Raw genomic sequence first — 21,917 nt, 5'->3', positions numbered from 1 at the left:
ATAATATGTTTGATGTGGTTTTTCATGTGACATATTATTGGAGGTTATACATAACCTTTATTATCATCCTAGTAGTTTAATATTATTTGGGGGGTTTTTTTCCCCCTTGGGGGTCACACTTTTTTTGATATTGTCACTCACAGCCACTTCATCGTTCAATTCTTGGCATCAAGTATTCTTTAAGGTGCACACCTTTAATTTTCTATTTTTTTGGATCTATGGTATTGTCACCTACTGTGACTTTATAATTACGAGTATAGTCTTTTCTACACTCTATGAGCGCCACACTTTACTGTTTTACAATGCAATGAAAGTAATTTACCAAAACTGGAGCAGACAGAATCTGGAGCAACTCTGCATTGTAACCAACCAACTTCTATTTTCAGCATGTTTAGTTAAGCTTTGAAAATTAAAGTTAGAAGCTGATTGGTTGCCATGCACAGCCACTTTAAATTCTGGGCACTCCAGTCTTATAAATTTCCAGTAACATGTATACTTTCTAGTTTTACATGAGAAATATCATTTCTATATTAACATGGAATTTCTGTAATAATGCCTCCCTTCAGCATAGTTGGTTTTGTAATTTGACATCAATTTTTATACCACAAATAATCATTACAGGTTTTTTCTAGATAATACGTTAATGGAAGGGAAAGACCTCATTAGAGATCAAGTTGCACAGATTACAGACTGGCTCAAAAGTTATAACATACAGAAAAACAGACCATTTCACAGTAATTAGCTGGATCATATCAGCAAGATTAGCATCTTAAATTTGCATTCAATTAAGCTACCACCTAGGCTGTATTACTTTCATTTTATCTGTTCAACTCTGTACCCTACTAACCTGTGGTTACAATTAACCTCCCTGGCACTAAGATTATATCAGATTTTTGAATCTCAAAGAGGTACATTGTTTTGCATGGAAATTTGGCGTTTTATATTGTAGGCCTGTAATTCTTATTAATAACACATTTAAATCTGTCCAAACAAGAGTCTAGTAGACATTTGGGTATGATAAAGTTTGAAACATGAAATCCTAAATTATAATATAATAAATAACTATAAATAATTATAACAAATAATAATATAATAATAATAAATTGTATTCAATAATGTAATCAAATCAAAAACACTGAAATTTGCTCAGTCGCAGAATTGTCGCTGCCGTCACTTTCAGTGTCCGATGGCGAATTTTCCTACGAATCACTATTGCTCAATTCTGCAAGTGATCCTAATTCACTATTGTTGTTTTCTACCTGGTCAAAAAGCACTTTTGACATAAAGGGACTCTTTTGTTCTTTTTGGATGCTATGGACATTCTCAAGTTTCCAGGTGGAAAGAACAGTATATATAATATAAAACTGCAGGCAGGGCACTGGACAAAGCACTAGGGACAAAAGTTATGTGTGTTATGTATTTTTCACTTTTTGAATTTACCGCCGGGCTTCGCCCCCCGTGCATCGCAACACTCGCAGGGAACGGTGCACGGAAAAATGATGAATCAGGATGATGATCTATTGGAGGACACAGCGGGGGTACATCGCAGGATCCTGGGGACAAGGTAAGTAAGCTGTACACTGATTCTGTGATGCAATCCCAAGTGTGGCTTGAGGTTACCGCTTTTGGTAGTGAAAATTCACCCTGAGCCACACTCGGGAATTCCGCCAGGGAGGTTAAACAAGCATCTACTGGCTTAATCCGATTTGAACTTTGTAAAAACCATAATTTTGTATATGGTTACACCCAGGGCTTTTTTCAGGGGGAACTTGGTGGAACTCAGTTCCACCACCTCTGGCTCAGACCCCTTGGTGCCTGCTCACCACAATCACTTGTAAACACAGAAGTCTGGTTTCTGTGTTTACAAGTGACAGCTCTGCACTGTATGTAATGCAATCCTGGTATTTAATGCCCCTTTAAGACGCTCTTACTGTTTTCGTGAAATTTGACTGAACACATCCACTATCTGATGTGATTTGGAGGGTGTGTGTAGGGGGAGGGGTTTTGTGGGGCCATGGTTAAGTTCCAGCACCCATTGTTTGAGAAAAAAAGCCCTGGTTACACCATAATGCACATAAATAAATGTGAAAAAAAGATTATAGCATACTGTATAGAATGGCACATATGACACATGATTTAAAATGTATAATTAAGAAATGTATTTCTATAGTAAAACAAGTTGACATAAGTCTTTACAATTACATTTGCACCTATGTAATATTTCTAGTAACCTATTAACGTATTTATTAGACATGTGCGGTTCGTTTCGTATGAATCGAAATTTCGTACAAATTTTCTGAAAATTCGTACATTCGGAACCATCTGAAATACGAATTTCTATGCTTTGGAATTGTATACGAAATACGAAATTTCGTTGACGAATTTCGGATCCAAATTCTGTTACAATGGAAACGTGACTGGTGTTTTGTTGACCAATCAGAGGTCTCCTTCTGCTGCTGAGTGAGGGTTGGGAATATTACCTTTTTTAATATGGGAGTGGGAGACTGGTACTGGTAGTCGATGGGAGATTCAGAATCAGACAAAATAAGAATGTTCATTAATATAATTTTCTTATTGTCATAATAATTATGATTATTCGTTATGATGAAGTTAAAAACCCAGGAAGTCAGCACAGCACAGGGATGGTGGGAGCCCCTCATAATGAGCACAGCAGGGGTACAGCCCCAGGAGGAAGTCAGCACAGCACAGGGATGGTGGGAGCCCCTCATAATGAGCACAGCAGGGGTACAGCCCCAGGAGGAAGTCAGCACAGCACAGGGATGGTGGGAGCCCCTCATAATGAGCACAGCAGGGGTACAGCCCCAGGAGGAAGTCAGCACAGTACAGGGATGGTGGGAACCCCTCATAATGAGCATAGCACAGGGATGGTGAGAGCCTTTCATAATGAGCACAGTAGGGGTACAGCCCCAGGAGGAAGTCAGCACAGGGATGGTGGGAGCCCCTCATAATGAGCACAGCAGGGGTACAGCCCCAGGAGGAAGTCAGCACAGGGATGGTGGGAGCCCCTCATAATGAGTACAGCAGGGGTATGGCCCCAGGAGAAAGTAAGCACAGCACAGGGATGGTGGGAGCTCCTCATAATGAGCACAGCAGGGGTACAAACCCAGGAAGTCAGCACAGAACAGGGATGGTGGGAGCCCCTCATGATAAGCACAGCAGGGGTACAGCCCCAGGAGGAAGTCAGCACAGGGATGGTGGGAGCCCCTCATAATGAGCACAGCAGGGGTACAGCCCCAGGAGGAAGTCAGCATAGCACAGGGATGGTGGGAGCCCCTCATAATGAGCACAGCAGGGGTACAGCCCCAGGAGGAAGTCAGCACAGGGATGGTGGGAGCCCCTCATAATGAGCACAGCAGGGGTACAGCCCCAGGAGGAAGTCAGCATAGCACAGGGATGGTGGGAGCCCCTCATAATGAGCACAGCAGGGGTACAGCCCCAGGAGGAAGTCAGCACAGGGATGGTGGGAGCCCCTCATAATGAGCACAGCAGGGGTACAGCCCCAGGAGGAAGTCAGCACAGCACAGGGATGGTGGGAGCCCAGACAAAACACTCCTGCGCACAAGTGGATGACCAGACAAATGGTATAAGTACACACAGGCCTTGCTGCCCTCAAGGATGGGGAATCCTAGTAGTCAAGGATAAAAAGAAAGAAAATGCGCACCAGCCATGTGCATTATCCTTTGGATGTGAACTTATTAAAAAATGATAAAAAGAAACTACTCACAAACAGCTAAAGCTGGCAGTGATCCCTGTGAGTTCCTCTGTGGCCTCTGAAGAGCTCCGTTCATCTTAGGCTCGATTCACACCTATGCATGTTGCTTTTGAGCGTTTTTGGAGGTTTTTTTTTCATGCTTGCCGCGTTTTTGAGCCGCGTTTTTGCCGCGTTTTTGCGGCGTTTTTGCCGCGTTTTTGCCGCGATTTGCGTTTTGCGTTTTTTTTTTTTTTTTTTCATTTTTTTTTACAGTCTTAAAAAAAAATTACAAAAAAAAAAAAAAAAAAAAAAAAACGGCAAAAACGCACCAAAAACGCACCAAAAACGCTGCAAAAACGCTGCAAAAACGGTGCACTTGCGTTTTTGATGCTTGTCCATTGAAAACCATTACATGCAAAATGCTGCTTTTTGCATGAAAAAAAGTCCCCGACCCTTTCCAAAAACGCAGAGATACAAAAAAGCATTGATGTGAACATGTTCCATAGGAACCCATGTTAAAAAATTCCCATGCATTTCTGCAAAATGCAAAATGCATCAAAAAACGCGCTAGTGTGAATGGAGCCTTAGACTGAATGCTGCTAGTGGAAAATTATTTACACTGCGAGATCTTCTATGTCTGTTTGTGAGTAGTTTCTTTTTATCGTTTTTTAATAAATTCACATCCAAAGGATAATGCACATGGCTGGTGCGCCTTTTCTTTCTTTTTATCATGGTGGGAGCCCCTCATAATGAGCATAATGAGTCGATGACTGCCATATTGAGAAAGGTATTTTTTGCTTTTTAAATTCATCAACGTTCGTAATTGTTACCAAAAAGTAACAAAAAAAAAAAAAAAACGAACTTAACGAAAATTCGTATTTCGTACGAATCCAAATTGAATTTCGGACACGAATTACGAAATACAAATTAACGGCTAATATGAAACGGAACGGAACGGAATGAAATGAAACAAATTTATTGATGGCGCACATGTCTAGTATTTATTTTAATATGTCACAATGCATAGAACTGAACACATAGTGATTGATTTACCAAAGATAAAAAGGCTGTTTACTTTGCAGTGAACCCTTGGTTGAGTATTTAGGAGTGCCCAGTACAAATGTTCATACCCTTTAAAGGTCTTTTTGAAATATTTATTCTGGTGCTTCTGATGAAGCCACATGATGAAATATGCAGGGCATGGCCAGTGGGATGTGCCACTTCATTTTTTTCCTGCTATTGATTCCAAAATCTGGATGGGTGTCTGCACGATTTTCTGATCTTGTGTTGTACAACACCACTGAGGCTCAAGGACAAGTGGGTAATACTGCCCTGTTTTAAAAGCATTTTTAGATGCAAGTATGTTCCAAGCTGGATATTTGGATAAAGATTTCAGTATGAAGATTTTTCACATACTGTATATGGGACTTCATTTTCTTACTTTACTTACTATTCTTGAGCACTATAATAGGACCATATTTCATGTGGGGCATGCTGTAAAAGGGTTGGTGGTATTTATATCAAGGGCACCTGTGTAATCGAATAACTGCTATATTTTACCACAAATAAATTCATGAAAGCAGTATATTTAATATATAAATACAGTTGTACCTAATTTCCTAATTTCTTTACGTGCTGACTTGTCTCATTAAAAACATGAAGAACAGTATACAATTTAGTTTACTTAATTTAGGCAATAGTTCCTAGCTTCATAGCTTCATAGTTGCAGCAGTATAATCAAACTAGGGACCACTAGTTGGGGACATTGGGGAAATGGGGACATTTTGAAACTTTGATTACTTAAATCTAACAGACTTATTTTAAAAGCAACACAAAGGCCAGTGAAGCTGCACACAGAAAGTTAACTCTTAGTAGCCAGTCAAATTGCAATTTACTTTTGTCAAAACTGTGGAGGAGTTTCTAATTGGTAGTTATAGATTTGTATATAAAATAATTTTTATTTTTATTTTTTTACGTATTTAAGTTTTTTAAGTTATTTTTCTCATAAGTTAGAAAAAACTTACTCTTAGTAAAAATGATTCAGTCAAGTATACATTAAAGTGTGTACATAGAAAACAATGGAGAAATAAAAACAGGAAATCCAATACACACTATTGAAACAGTACAGTAGATGAATATCTTAGTATAAAAAGTAATTTGGCTTTAATTATGTATTCATAACATGTGGCTACACCCACACATCAGAATAGCACACCCATCCAGTGAGTGTAACATCCAGAATTTAGAATATCGTAGTAATTTGAATATTATGCTGAACTCATGATAAAAAAGATTAAAAAATCCAGAAACAATTATATTATTTCTGGCAGCTACAAAAATCACAGTAAGTTTAATGAAACATCATACCCCGATATTTTCAGGGAGATGTTACATCTTCTGTGTGCCTATCATTTTGCCTTGGTGTTGTCTTTCAAGGGCCCTTTCTCAGCTGCCTTTATTTGGCTGTTTAAACAAGCTTCTAAAGTCTCAGCTGGTAATTTAGATGCATTTATTCCAAAAGGAAAGCCTTGAATAAGAAGGGAATAGTTTGCTTGGAAGACACAGAAAAAAAAGGCAGATTGTTTTTTGTTTGCTCCCCATACACATTACAAGCTGGCACTGTTACCATCACTGAGAAATTATAAACAATGTCTGGGGAAAACAAACTATCCTCCAGAAAATGAAAAGAAGCAAGAAAAATATTTTTAGCTTCTTACTCATAGCATGTGAATGAATGGGTGACTTCCTGACAACATTTGCCTCTAACCAACTATTAATTTGAAAAAAGAACTGTTGATAGGATTTTGCAGAAAGTAATAAAAACTAAAACCAATTTAAAAAATAAAACCACAGAGAATAACTTTACAAAACGATATACCCTCCAGCTGGTATGCATATACACATTAAAAAGGCGAAGAAAGTTTGTTTTTGGTTTATCGCACTCTATCTTTCCTTTGATTCACCAAGCTGCATTATCAAGTTGCTAAAATAACATTTCAATTGATGCTATTACATGTAATAATATTGCTTGGTTTACCAAAGAAGCAACAGTTTTAGGCATTATTAATATTGGAATGTTTCTCTTGTAGTTCAAAGGCCAGAATATTCACATATTTATCATATATATTTCTTTAATATGCTTTCTTTCTTACCTAGGGTTCCAACCCTAGAAGTATTTTTTCTTTGCCAGACTGCTTGTTAGCAATTAAAAGTTGTCTACAGCTAAGAATATTGTTAAGAGCATTTCATGGGAATGCAGATTGCACTTTGTCCCTTTGATTATAATCTAGCTTAAATTTACCAAATTAATAACACAGACACCATTGAGTGGCAAAATAATGGCCGCGGCACATTTATTGGTTTTAAATAAAATTTTCAATGAATAACAACTTCATATAGATAGATTATTTGTTAATAAATGTCCTTGAACTTTATTAATCTGCAAAATATAACTTTGCTCAGCCATAAAAAGACTCAAGCACAAATCTCATAAATCATAAATACCAGCCCCCCCTTTCCCATAAAAGGGTGACGAACAACACAAACGTACCTTGCGACAAGGGAGGTGGGGTTGGGGAGCTCCTTCAGCTGTGACAGACCCACTGGCAGTTACTTCAGAGCGGGGTCCTATTTATAATAATCCCCGCTTATAGAATTTTCCAATTGCATCATGTGACCTTCTGGGAATTTCCCAGAGGTCACGTGATGCATATCCCAATCTCCTGACTCCCGTTTTCCACCTATTTCCATTTTTGCATATTTAAAGTGGTATTATCCCATAAATTATATATATGTGTATATATATATATATATATATATATATATATATATATATATATATATATTTTTTTTTTTTTTTAATTATGAAAGGGAGGGGCAACCGCATGCCTATGTTGTCGTGCCCATATGCTTGTGCCCTCCTTCTCATTCTGTTTATAGTGATTATATGAAGCGGGTGTTTTCACAAATTTTCCAGAACAGAGTTTCATTGCTTTCAGAAGGTTTGTCTGTATCTTGATATCCAGTTTTGATAAATGTAAACCTAAGTGATTGTAAGGTCTCGTTTTTTTTTCAATAAAAATTAATTAACATGTTATACTAACCTGCTCTATGCAGTGGATTTGCACAGAGCAGTCCAGATCCTTCTCTTCTTGGGTCCCTCTTTGGAGCACCTGGCCCCTCCCTCATGTCGAGTGCCCCCACAGCAAACACCTTGCAATGGGGGCACACAAGCCGAGTCACAGCTCCCTGTGTCCATTCAGATACATAGCTGCGGCCCAGCCCCGCCCCGTCCCCTCTCTCCTGATTGGCTGACTTACTTTGATTGAAAGCAGTGGGAGCCAATTGCGTTGTTGCTGTGTCTCAGCCAATCAGAAGGGAGAGTCTTGAATGGCAGACACACTCATGGATATCGCTGAACAGAGTTGGGGCTTAGGTAAGTATTAGGGGGGCCGAGGGGGGCTGCTGCACACAGAATGCTTTTTAACTTAATGCATAGAATGCATTAAGATAAAAAAAAAAAACTTCTGCCTTTACAACTCAATTGCTCAATTGCCGGGAGGGCGTCCCTGGACGTCCTCCTGTTTACATCCCCCCTGCGCGCCGCCGCGGGCACGCATTGGGGGAAATCTGTGTTGGCCATGTCCCTTGGACACAGCCAATCACAGATTGTGCTAAATGGCCAATCACAGCAGCCATTTAGCACTCGATTAGAGTGTCCAATGAGAGATGATCTCATAGTTTTAACCGCTTCAATACCGGGCCAATTCTGACACTTTGCTTCTACATGTAAAAATCATCATTTTTTTGCTAGAAAATTACATAGAACCCCCAAACATTATATATGTTTTTTTAGCAAAGACCCTAGAGAATACAATGGCGGTTGTTGCAACTTTTTATCTCACACAGTATTTGCGCAGGAATTTTTTGAACGCGTTTTTTGGGGGAAAAAACAGTAAAGTTAGCCCAATGTTTTTGCATTTTGTGAAAGATGAAGTTACGCCGAGTAAATAGATACCTAACATGTCACGCTTCAAAATTGCACACGCTCGTGGAATGGCGCCAATGTTCGGTACTTAAAAATCCCCATAGGCGACGCTTGAAATTTTTTTACTGGTTACATGTTTTGAGTTACAGAGGAGGTCTAGGGCCAAAATTATTGCTCTCGCTCCAATGTTCGCGGCGATACCTCACATGTATGGTTTGAACACTGTTTTCATATGTGGGCGGGACTTACGTATGCGTTCGCTTCTGCGTGAGAGTACATGGGGGCAGCGGCGCTGTATTGTATATTGTAATAGCAATATGACACGTCAGGTGCTCTTAATAGTGAGATATGGGGTCAATAAGACCCCATATCTCACCACTAGGCTGGGAAGCCTGAAATAAAAGAAAAAAATAAAACGATCGCCGCTTCCCAGCCGAAGCGGTGCCGTTTTTTTTAATGGAGAGGCCGGGCGTGACGTCATAACATCGCGCCCGGCCTCCAATGATCATAGAGACTCCGGGGACCATCTGGTCCACCGGAAATCTCTATGATCTACATCCGGCGCCGGCGGATCCACTCTCCGCCTCACCGATCGTAAAGGTGAGTCGGAGCAAGCACCAGAGGGTGGCGGGAGGGGGGGGGACGTCCCCTCTCGCCTCCCATAGGAACGATCAAGTGGTGGAACGGCCGCTATGATCATTCCTATGGTGTAGAGATTCGCTGGCTGAAACCGGCAATATCTGAATGATGTCTGTAACTACAGGCATCATTCAGATATACTCGCTCAAAGCCCAGGACGTCATATGACGCCCTTGGTATTGAAGTGGTTAAATGACAATTTTTCCTTTAGAAATGTCATTTGCTGTGGTACTGTTCTAAACATGGCAAAAATGCACCACTTTACAGGCACACTATAGAAACCCCCCAGGCACAATATTTAAAGGAATGTTTCATTTTTATTGTTTCACTTTAAGCATTAAAAAAATCACTACTCCCGAAAAAACAGACGTTTTTTAAAAACATTTTTTGCATTGATACACGTCCCCTGATACAGGACCCGGGTCCCCAAACACTTTGTATGACAATAACTTGCATATAAGCCTTTAAAATTAGCACTGTTGATTTTTCATGTTAGTGTCCCATAGACTTTAACGGTGTTCGGGAAGCTTTCAAATTTGCTGCGAACACCTCATATTGTTCGCTGTTCAGCAAACAGGCGAACACCTGATGTTCGAATCGAATGTACTGGCGAAGTGCAGAATCATATATATATATATATATATATATATATATATATATATATATATAAAATATAACATGAAAAATCAACAGTGCTAATTTTAAAGGCTTATATGCAAGTTATTGTCATACAAAGTGTTTGGGGACCCGGGTCCTGTCCCAGGGGACGTGTATCAATGCAAAAAATGTTTTTAAAAACGTCTGTTTTTTCGGGAGTAGTGATTTTTTTACTGCTTAAAGTGAAATAATTATATATATATATATATATATATATATATATATATATATATATATATATATATATATATATATATATTGATTCTACACAGCGTGGCCACCCTGTGGCAGTAAATCTGCTATGGGGCGGTTGGCAAGTGGTTAATACTGCATTACAAATTATGATAAATCTTTATTTAAGATTCTATCACTTTAAAACAATTCAAAGCAGCTAACAAATCATAATACTCGGGAAACAGTAACTTATTGATCTGGCCATCCCTGTAGTGAAATTTGTATTTCCCCAAAAATATAAACAATATTATCAATAATTAATGCACACCCTAAACAGTACAATCAAAAAAGCCTATGTAAATTCCTTAACTTAATCGATCATAATTCAAGTAACATACTGAACAACCGCATGAAAAGGTAACTAAAATCAAAAGACCCTTAATGATACAATTTGCACTAACAACTATTCGTGTCTCTATGTATTTTTGGTCAAATTTTATCTATATACTGTATACGTGAACTGTATCATACTTACATAATACATAATTCCACAGATTTTATGTAATTCTTATTCCATCTGTTGTCCCCCAGTCAGTATTGTGCAACGTGCAATGTGTTACATTTTCTTATTCACATTTCCCCCTCTTTATAATTTCTTTTTTTTAAATCAAAAAATGTTTATTGAAACAAAAGCATACCTCTTTATAATTTCTGGTGGCATGCTGGTGCCTGTAGTTCATTCTGTACCCATCACTAATTCCCTGTGCTTATAAGCCAGCTTATTCCCCTTCAGGCAGACTTGACAAAGGAGGCAGAGCCCTTGAAACTTGTTGCTGCCCTTCTTTTCCCATGACACTGTGCAATACCTGGTACCACTATGAATGCCTCCATTGGCGGCTTCATAGCTTCTGTACCGTGGCTTACTGATTTCAGTGATGCCCTAGTGGCTATGCATATACATTTGTCTCTCTGAACCTTGAACTGGACACAGTCTTTTTCTATGAAAGTGATGCTACGTTTTGGGAATAAATGTGTTTACTAACGCATGCCATACATTATGTGATTTTCTTTCCTTCAATAATGGGTTGAAGGAAAGAAAATTGCTTGATCCCCCCCATTAATACAGACAGTGTTGCTGGGGAAATCCTTCCCGCAGCACTATTGCGTTTTGCCGGCTGGACTTGTGAAGAGCCTTCCCCACTGGCAGAATACAATGACCGCTGCTGGCAGCTATAGCTATTGGTAGTGTTTGGGTGAAAAAAAAACCTGACAGTACTTCAGTACAACCAGCTTGCCCATGGATGAATCCAAGTTTGGACAGTCCCTGCAGAAAAATTAACACGTTTTGATCTGCCTATGGTGGGCTTAACTCCTTGCTGTTTTCTTTCTTTCATATGTTGTTTAAAGCTATAAATTTTATCAACATGTGTGTAAATATCTTCATACTGTAAAATCAAGAGTAGTCTTGTGTCCTTTCAGAAAATGTATGATTTGGTTGGGTTTTAATGAGCTGTAAATTTCATAATGTGCAATTCGTGCTTGCATAGATGAAATAGGAAAATCACTTTAGCTATTTAAGAAGCCATTTGTAGGGACCCTGCCCTATGTTATTGTGTCCCTAATTAGATTTAGTGTGATTTTCAGTTTGATAATTAGCCTGAACATCTGTTATATTTTTCTATTCTCTGCAGATCTTTCCTTAGCTTACTGGCTTAATTGCTTCCCTCTGTTACTGTGAAGGAGGCTCTTTCTAAGGAGCTGCTGTTTAAGGCCTACTACTATTTCAGAATACCTGTCCTATTTGTGCTATTTTTGTGTATTCTGCACTCCTAAACTCTCTCTCTTAGATTTGAGTTCAGCAGTAGCAGGTAAAAAAGCTACAGTGACAGTCACCCAACTTATGTTTTACTCTATATAACAAGAACCAGACCCTGATATGGAAAGGTTAGCTTACTACAATATATATTGAGTTGTTCAGCACCACCCCAAGAGTAGAAGTGCTCTATATCCATCACTGACATTAAATGTGTCAAGGCTTAAGTCTATGCAATACTCAAGCAAGAATTTCTGAAAATAGTCTGAGACCCTTAGTGGGCGTCCATTCTATCTACCCCCTTTTCCATTCTGCTTCCATAATCAGAGTTGCAATCATAGCACTTTAACCACTTCGCATCCAGGCCAATTCTGACACTTCGCTCCTACATGTCGAAAATCATCATTTCTTTGCTATAAAATTACATAGAACCCCCAAACATTATATATATATATTTTTTTAGCAGAGACCCTAGAGAATACAATGGCGGTCATTGCAACTTTTTATCTTGCACGGTATTTGCGCAGCAATTTTTCAAACGGTTTTTTTTTAAAAAAAAACAGTTTCATGCTTTAAAAAAAAAAAAAAAACAGCAAAGTTATCAAAATTTTTTTGCATAGTGTGAAAGATGAAGTTACGCTGAGTAAATAGATACCTAACATGTCACGCTTCAAAATTGCACACGCTCGTGGAATGGCGCCAAACTTTGGTACTTAAAAATCCCCATAGGCGACGCTTTAAAATTTTTTACTGGTTACATGTTTTGAGTTACAGAGGAGGTCTAGGGCCAAAATTATTGCTCTCGCTCTAACGTTCGCGGCGATACCTCACATGTGTGGTTTGAACACCGTTTTCATATGTGGGCGGGACTTACGTATGCGTTCGCTTCTGCATGCGAGCTCACGGGGACAGGGGCGCTTTAAAAAATTTTTTTTTTTTATTGTTAATTTTACTTAAAATTTTTTATTTTGACACTTTTTAAAAAAATAAAAATTTTTGATCACTTTTATTCCTATTACAAGGAATGTAAACATCCCTTGTAATAGGAATATGACATGATCGGTCCTCTTTATAGTGAGATATGGGGTCAATAAGACCCCATATCTCACCACTAGGCTGGGAAGCCTAAAATAAAAAAAAAAAAAAAAAAAAGATCACCGCATCACCCAGCCGAGGTGGCGCCTTTTTTTGAATGCAGAGGCTGGGCATGACCTCATAACATCGCGCCCGATCTCCGAACGATCATAGAGACTCTGGCGACCATCTGGTCCACCGGAAATCTCTATGATCTACATCCGGCGCCGGCGGATCCGCTCTCCGACTCACCGATCGCTGAGGTGAGTCGGTAGAAGCACCGGAGGGCGGCGGGAGGGGGGACGTCCCCTTTCGCCGCCCGTAAGAACGATCAAGCAGCGGAACAGCCGCTATGATCATTCTTATGGTGTACGGAATCGCTGGCTGAAAATGCCGGTATCTGAATGATGTCTGTAGCCTCAGGCATCATTCAGATATAACCCTGGGAAGTCGAGGCCGTCATATGACGGCCTAAGGATGCAAAGTGAATTTGTGTGAAGGCTGTTAGCTTTGTCAATTTCCCTTTGCTAGATTATATGGATTATATAGATTAATATAGATTATATTATATATTAAAAGTCTAGCTTTGATTTGGAGAAAAATTTGGTGCTGTTCATCATAAAGCTGACTGAGGTGTGTCACAGAAGAAGTTGCATGCAGAGCCAGATTTACAGTGGGTAATAGTGCTGCAAGATCCTGGTAAAAAAAAAAACTGGGCACTTCCATGGGACACGTATCAATGCAAAAAACGTTCAACAGGGAGTGGGTCTTTCCATGTGCCTTAAAAGTTAACATTAGAAATATACAAATCTATATTTATAGACATTTACACATTTATATACTACCTGTTCCACGGTATTTCTGAATATTTTGGAATATTTCTGAATGTTCTTTGAATACTTCTGAACATTCCTGAAAATTTCAGGATATTTCTGATTATCTATGAATAGCTTTTCGAGTATCTGTGAATATTTTGGGAAAAAAACTAGACGTGGATGTTTAGAATGATGATTTGACCTTGATTTTTGTTTTTGGTGTTTACTTGTTGTAAACTTTTCAAAAATAAATTTTTTTTTTTACATAACATTGTTAGGGATGCTTTAAAGCTGCACGTGAAGTTATAGAACAGTCTGGTGTAATCCTTTAAGGGCATGTTCATACCACAACAAACAGATGCATGCCCATTGATGAGCATTTAAAGCAGAGTTCCAGCCTGTACAAAGAAAAATTGAAAGTCAGCAGCTACTTAACACTCTCTCAATTCAAACTTATGATCCAACTAACAACGGCTGCAAAACAAACAGTGGCCAAGGCATGGAAATCTCCTACATTGGTACTAGCAGAAACAATTCACAGAATGAATAATACAATGTCCCATGCTAAGATGGTAGCCATCGATCAAAATCAAATTCCAAAATTTGAAAAACTTTGGCATCCTTGGATAAAACAACAATTCCTGTCAAATTTCAATGACTCTGTCCTGTTGCCATGGTAACAGATTAAATGACTTACAGAGACACCCATTCTAAGGCTTCAAAGAGAACTAAAAAGAATAATAAACTGATGAGCGGGACAACCTTGTGGACCATACCTCTACCTTTCAACCCTTTTTCTTCTTTCTCTTTCCTTTTCTCCACCTTACGATTAAAGCTCATTATCAGAATTTATTTGACCTATATACACTCTACCTGTAAACAATATGTATAGTAGGTATAAATCATTTAAATACCTACAAAAGTAACTAAGTAAATGATATATATCTTTAATTTAGGTTTACGTGAACCCAATGTTTAATATTTGAAATTTCATGATATTTACCTATATAAACCCTACTGTAAAACAATGAGCTTACTTTATAGATCCTTGTAAACTTACTTTATGTATCTTTATAATATTGTATACTCAATAAACTTCTTTTGACAAGGAAAGTCAGCAGCTACAAATACTGTAGCTGCTGACTTATATATAATATACTGTAAAAGGACATGAAGACACTTACCTGTCCATTTATCCCACAATGTCAGCACCCCAAGCCGATCCGTCCATCGGCCCCAGGTGCAGGTGCCGACATCTTCACTAAGGGAAACAGGAAGTGATGCCTTGCAGCTTCACAGCCTGTTTCCTACTGCGCATGTGCGAATAACCTGCGCTTTCTGAATGGTCCCTCTGTCCTCTGGGACCCGTGTGTCTCCCAGAAGGCAGTGGGGGGAAAGAATGAGGAGGAGCCAAAAATTTCATAGATTGCGGCGTTCTTACTGGGAGCAGGTACCTGGTTTTGACAGGTATCTGCTTCCCCCCAAAAAGTTGCCAAATGTGGCAGCGGAGGGGGGGGGGGGGGGGAGAAAACAAGTGGAGCTTCCCCTTTTGGGTGGAGCTCCGCTTTACAGAATATGTAAACCCAACATTACTTATTCCTGATATGTGCCTGCTGTACCATGAACTTGTATGATAAATTATCCTGTTCTCTTTGCATTGCTTCCTTTGTGTGTAATCACTAGTGTTCCTGCCAGTCCTTCTGCTATTAAAAACTGACCATACTAAGCAGGAGAACACACCCTGGTCAGTTCTCTAGCTATGTTTGGCACTACTCTCCTCCAGTGATCAGACTTGTAGTGACAATCAACCCCCCCCCCCACCACGGCCTTTAACTGGTAAGTTCAGTGTGCTGCTCTCCTCCCCCAGCTCTTATGCAGCTGAAAACAGAGGGAATGTGATTACAGGAGTTACAAACACAATAGGGACTGTAGGTTTGTTCGTAAGTCAAAGTTGTTCGTAAGTCGCAACACTGCATTTGTAAGTGTAACTTCCGGTCGGAACACTGCATTCGTAAGTGTAGTGTCCGCCTGTGCGTGGGATGTTCCGGGCGCTTGTTATGTTATCTGGGGCTCTTCTGGCCATGCAGTACATGTAGTACTGCAGTATGGGATGTGTCCGGAGATATCCAGGACCAGCGTGGAGCACAAGTGGCCAGCATTTGAGGTCGTTTGTAAGTAGGAGTCGTTTGTAACTTGGGTGTTCGTAACTTGGGGACTGCCTGTACTTATGAAAAGGGGGAAAAACGTATTTATAATTTTTTTTTGTTTTTTTATTATCTATGCTCAAATGTTTTGCCTTACATTTCTATTTTAAACTGAATGTGTTGTTTTACAAGATGAGGGTTTACAATCACTTTAAGAATTGTTGCATTGATGGATGTTGATCCACATTTTGAGCATTGTGCTGCATAAAAATGCAGCATTCCTTCATCTTTCCCAATGCACTAGTATAGTATGAATGATGTACATGGACAGCAATTGTTTTTATAGTGTCCCTGCATTGATCAATTCAGATCAAGGCAGCTCAGTGTCCAACAGTGACATTTGAAAAATGGCATGGGGTTCCCCCTAAAATTTAGACCAGACCCTTATCCAGGAATGCAGCTTGGATGGCCAGGAAAGGGAGGGCAGCGAGCATATTCCCCACCTTCCTGAACTATACCAGCCCACATGACTTTCAAACTTCAATTGTTACCTTGAAAGGGAGCAACAAAGTCTCCCCCTTGCAAGGCACCTTATCCTAATATTGTGGAACAAGTGCTTCTTTCCATATCCCATCCCTAAGAGGATGTGGGGGTTTGCGGGAGGCCTTTTTAGGAATCTGGATGCACCCTTTACATTAACAAGGCCCCAAGGTATCCTGCTGCCCTGGGGGAATGAGTGTGGGGTGCATCCTTATTAATCTTTCCCCAAAAAATCGAATGCAGAGAAAAACAGACACCATCATCCGGGAATGTAGATGCAGCATAATGCCGCGTACACATGGCCAGACTTCCCAACAGAAAAAGTCCGACGGGAGCTTTCGGTCGGACATTCCAACCGCGTGTATGCCCCATCGGACTTTTTCTGTCGGCATTTCCGACGGACGCACCATTAGTCATGATGATTTGCTGCGCAATGAAGTTGCCCCTCGATGATGTTGTCCTGACACTACTCCCAATAGAAATGACAGCAGAATTCACTGCTGCTAAAATATCAACAAACAGCTTGGAATCTTGGGCGACATCATTGAGCAAATATGGTCATGACCATATTGGTCAATGACATTTCTGCGGATCTCTAGCTGCTTTAATTATATTTTAACAGTGGGGATTCAGATTACCAAACTGTGAACCAGTATGTTTGATGGTTCACTAAACTGTGAACAGGCTGGGTGTAGATGGAACCTCATCTCTAGCTACAGTCACCAAGTGCACTTAGTAGAACTAGACACTGTGGGGGTTATTTACGAAAAGCACATACACTTTGCACTACAAGTGCAAACTACAAGTGCAAAGTGCACTTGAAATTGCACTGAAAGTGCACTTGGAAGTGCAGTCGCTGTAAATCTGAGGAGTAGATCTGAAATGAGGGGAAGCTCTGCTGATTTTATCATCCAATCATGCGCAAGCTAAAATGCTGTTTTTTATTTTCCTTGCATGTCCCCCTCAGATCTACAGCGACTGCACTTCCAAGTTTCAGTGCAATTTCAAGTGCACTTTGCACTTGTAGTGCAAAGTGGATTTGCCTTTAGTAAATAACCCCCTGTATGTATATGTATCTACTATAGTTGCATTGACTTTATTTTAATTTAGCATTTGATCCACTGGCAAACTCTTCATATATAAATAAATATAACACAGAACTATATATATTCAAGGCAGTTCTTCAGGGATCTATTTTGCCAGTTGATTAATTTTCGTGCAATGTTATTATTTTAAATTCCGTAGAAAAAACAGATTTAACAATACATTTTATCAGTTATTATGTCTGTCTTATATAAGAAAATGATTAATCCAAAAGATTGTTACATATATTAGGAGCCAGTTTTCAGAAAACACATTTATTTTTATGACATGCATCATTATGTCTTCATGGCTCTGCTTTTTTTTATATTAAAAGTACTGTTTTTATGAAGCAAAATCTATGAGACACCAGCTGCAACTAGCATTTCTAAGAAATAGGTGGAATCTCTGTGTAGCTTACAGAATTTTGAATCATAAAATTCCTATCACCCTGAGGTCAACCCTATTGTAGAATAATACCACAAAAGTCTTTGAAGATTTCAAGTTTTATTTTGATGCAGAGACTTGTGACCTGGCATTTTAGTCCATTGATGATGCCCATGTTTAAATTAAAGTAATAAAAGCTTTTGGCAAAGCCTAGGAAAGAGTCATCATAAGTGCTAAAACCGCCTGATCGCCACTAAGTTCTCTTCCTTTCTTTATCTATTTTATCTACCTTTCAGTTGCAAAGGGGATAGGCTCAAATGGCAGTAATAAACCATGTACAGTACATGAAGCGCTTACCTCCGAAGGAGCGGCTTAATATTTGGTATATCCGTAATTCACGTTTACTACCTAACCCTCGCAGCCCATAGATTTAAAAGTCACAGTCCTTAATTCTTTTTCTTAATGCTTTATTCATCAACAAAACTGGATGGGGAGAAGGACTTTCTCTGAGATGCTCTTAGGTTGATGTCTGATCTTTCCTTTGTTTCTCCGGCAAAGACTCGTAACATTGCGGGTGACAGCAAATCAAAACTGGATGATTAATTTGTCGGAAGATGGAAGTAGATTTTTTTGATAGAGAATAAACAATAAAGAGTCACTCTGAATAACATCTTTATCTGCAGAATTTTAAGAACAGTCTGTATCGCTATATATGTGCTTTCTGCTCCACCGCTACCTTTTTACCACTATTTCCCATCCACATGGTACTTCCACTTGAGCTAAAAAGAGTCACTCTGAATGACCTCTCCCGCTTGTCTGATTGGAATCCCGGGGCAATGCTGAACCCAAAGTCACAGGCCACAACCACCTGTCTTGCTGACTTGCGTACCAACATCCCTCAGCCTCTGGACAGTACCCCTCCCGGGGCTTTTCACTCACTTGATCAATAGCCCGTGTGTCGCTCCTAAGCAATCGATCACCCAGTTTCCTTCAGCTTGTCTCTACTTCTCCCGCAATGATTCTTAGTTTCCTCTCCTCCTCGCAGGGGCAACCGACGACATCAGCGACTACATGCTGTAAACTGTCGTCTGTTCCTCCATGAGGACCAGTTCTCCACCCTTCTCGCTAAGGTGAAGCTCAGTTGGCTCCCCGGAGGGGAAAAACCTCCCCCTCCCCTCCAGGAACCAGGCTGGCTCTCTTGCTCCTCAGAGCAGGACTGGGCTCGAACTCTCCTCCCCAACAGCCCATGTGACCCCACTTTTATATCAGAGTCCCCGGAATTACCAAGCAAATCAATGATTGGCCGAGACTAACGCATAAACTACCTGCCACTCAAAAATTGGAAATTGACAACAACAGGCCTGCTGTAATAGCACAAGCCTGTCTAAATTTACCTGACATAGAAAGCTAGCAGGAAGGGCCACCTACCTAAAAGTAGGTGCCCGCTACATACAAGACAGGGAGCAGGCCTGCACTTTATTCAGTAAGAAAACAAAGTTCAATGTGCTAATAAACCACTAACCTAACTTATGTCAATTCCTGAATAACAGAGTGCCCCCTAATGGGTTCCCCAAACATACTGTACAGGCACACATGTAGCTTTTTAGCGTTCTTTTAGATACTCAGCAACAGACTCTCACAGCAACGGGAATGAGAGAGAGAGAAAGCCTCTAACCATCAGTCAGCTCAGATAGAAAAAGTCCTCTAGGAAGTTGTGGCTAATTAGTGAGGTCTGGCAAACAGGTAATATATGGACCTAGGACTGAAGACTTTATTTCACCCAAAAGTTCTACGAAGCCCCCCAATTCCAGGACTCAGACCAGAACATATTAAGATTTGAGAAAACAAAAATGTGTTTTCTCCACAACAAACACAATCTTGCATCCCTCACAACCCTGCTAGCTAGTGCCACACATATTCTACCCTCACTACTCAGACCTGTAGGAAGAAGTACCCTTTGCCAGCACACAGTGGCCCGATGACAGCCCATCAGCAACCCCTTCTGTACAGCTTCTGAAATGATTTTTCTCTGAGTTTCACGTACCCAATAAGGTTTTAACTTTACTTGAACATGAGGCTTGGTTGCAATGTCATGGTAAGTTATAATATTTTGGCCTGGTAATTCTAAAAAAGTCCTCTTATTTTTTTTCTACAAGAACTTTCTCATCTCCTAAATCTGTGCAGCAGACAGGGTCTCTGACATCCAAACCTCTGGTATACCTTTTGCTGGTGACACCTTAGGGTCACTTCCTGAGAGAGCTTCTGAGTTTTTCCAGTGTTTTATTAGCTTAACATCGTGTATTTAGATGTAAATACTCTTTTTCGTACACTTATCAGTTGACATCACTAATTTTCTCATACCATGCCATTTTGTCAAAAATGTACTTTATAAAGTGGGCACCAGAACCAAGACCCCGTCTCCCTGGTTCAAGGTTCTGATTTTTACAGAGCACTTATAAACTTTCACCTGACCTCTCTCGGACTTGCTACATTTGTTCCCAAACTATGGGAATGACTGCAGCTATCCTATCCTGCATCTGAGTGGTGTGTGTCAATTACAATTTGTGAGGTGTGAGCTTTGGCTCCTGTTTCTTGGGCTATATCCAGGAGCTGCTTGGGATGGCTACCATAAAAAAGTCCAGTATCCATTCCTAGGTGTTCTGCCAGGACAGGCTTGGGAAATAGTGACATATAAAGTTACATAGTTACTCTGGTTGAAAAATGACAAAAAGTCCATCCTGTTCAACCAACACAGAAAACACACACACGCTATCCTATATTCACAGCTGATCCAGAAGAAGGCAAAAAAAATGTTTTTATAGTTCATAGGCTCATGTAAAATAGGATGGGATATTGCAGCCACATGTCCCAGTCCTGTCTACCATCTACACCAAAAATTTAATATCTCTCCTACATAAGAATAAGGAAAGCAAGGTGCACTTCAAGTCATTAACATGACCTATACAAGCCAAGTGCTGTAGTGACAAAGTGGATGGCACTTCTAGTACAAATGTTCAATAGTTGTACATTACTGATACAATGAATGCTTAACGGGAGCTCTTTTATTAAACATAAAAAATACAACGTTTCAGAGCCTGCTTACCCCTTGAAAAAAAATTGTCAGTACTACTCAAGGTTGACATTTTCCTGTTTCTGGCAGTTACCAGCTTACAGGATGGATCAGAGATAATCCTTGGTAGCGATATGTTACTCTTCATGTTGCTTATCCACAATCTTCGGGTCCCCCCCCATGTTCACAGTTCCAACTGTACTTCTTTTTTGTATTAGCAGCAGGTATGTTTGCAAGCCTCTATGCCACCCCATTCCATCTTTTTTTTTCTTTTGTAGTTTTTCTTTAAACTTTATAATCTTTATTGATTTTTTTTTCATTAAATATATTTATATACATAGGACCATTATCCCCTCCCAACATGATTTTAAATGCAGAGAAATAAAATAATGATTGTATAACATATTCACAGTAAGTTTCTCAGTTGTTTATTCTATAACAGGTCCATCTACCTCCCTTTCACATTCCATTCGATTCCTCCATAACCGCCCTCCCGACACCCCCTCTCAAACCATTCAATCCCATTCAATTCCATCTCCTTCCTCACAATTAGGGATGAGCCGAACACCCCCCTGTTCGGTTCGCACCAGAACATGCGCACAGGAAAAAGGTTCGTTCGAACACGCGAACACCGCTAAAGTCTATGGGACACGAACATGAATAATCAAAAGTGCTAATTTTAAAGGCTTATATGCAAGTTATTGTCATAAAAAGTGTTTGGGGACCTGGGTCCTGCCCCAGGGGACATGGATCAATGCAAAAAAAGTTTTAAAAATGGACGTTTTTTCAGGAGCAGTGATTTTAATAATGCTTAAAGTCAAACAA

Source organism: Aquarana catesbeiana, linkage group LG03 (genome assembly GCF_042186555.1).
Source record: "Aquarana catesbeiana isolate 2022-GZ linkage group LG03, ASM4218655v1, whole genome shotgun sequence".
In the NCBI taxonomy this organism is placed as follows: domain Eukaryota; kingdom Metazoa; phylum Chordata; class Amphibia; order Anura; family Ranidae; genus Aquarana; species Aquarana catesbeiana.
The sequence above is the reverse complement of the archived record's forward strand: the minus strand, read 5'-3'. Positions refer to the sequence as shown.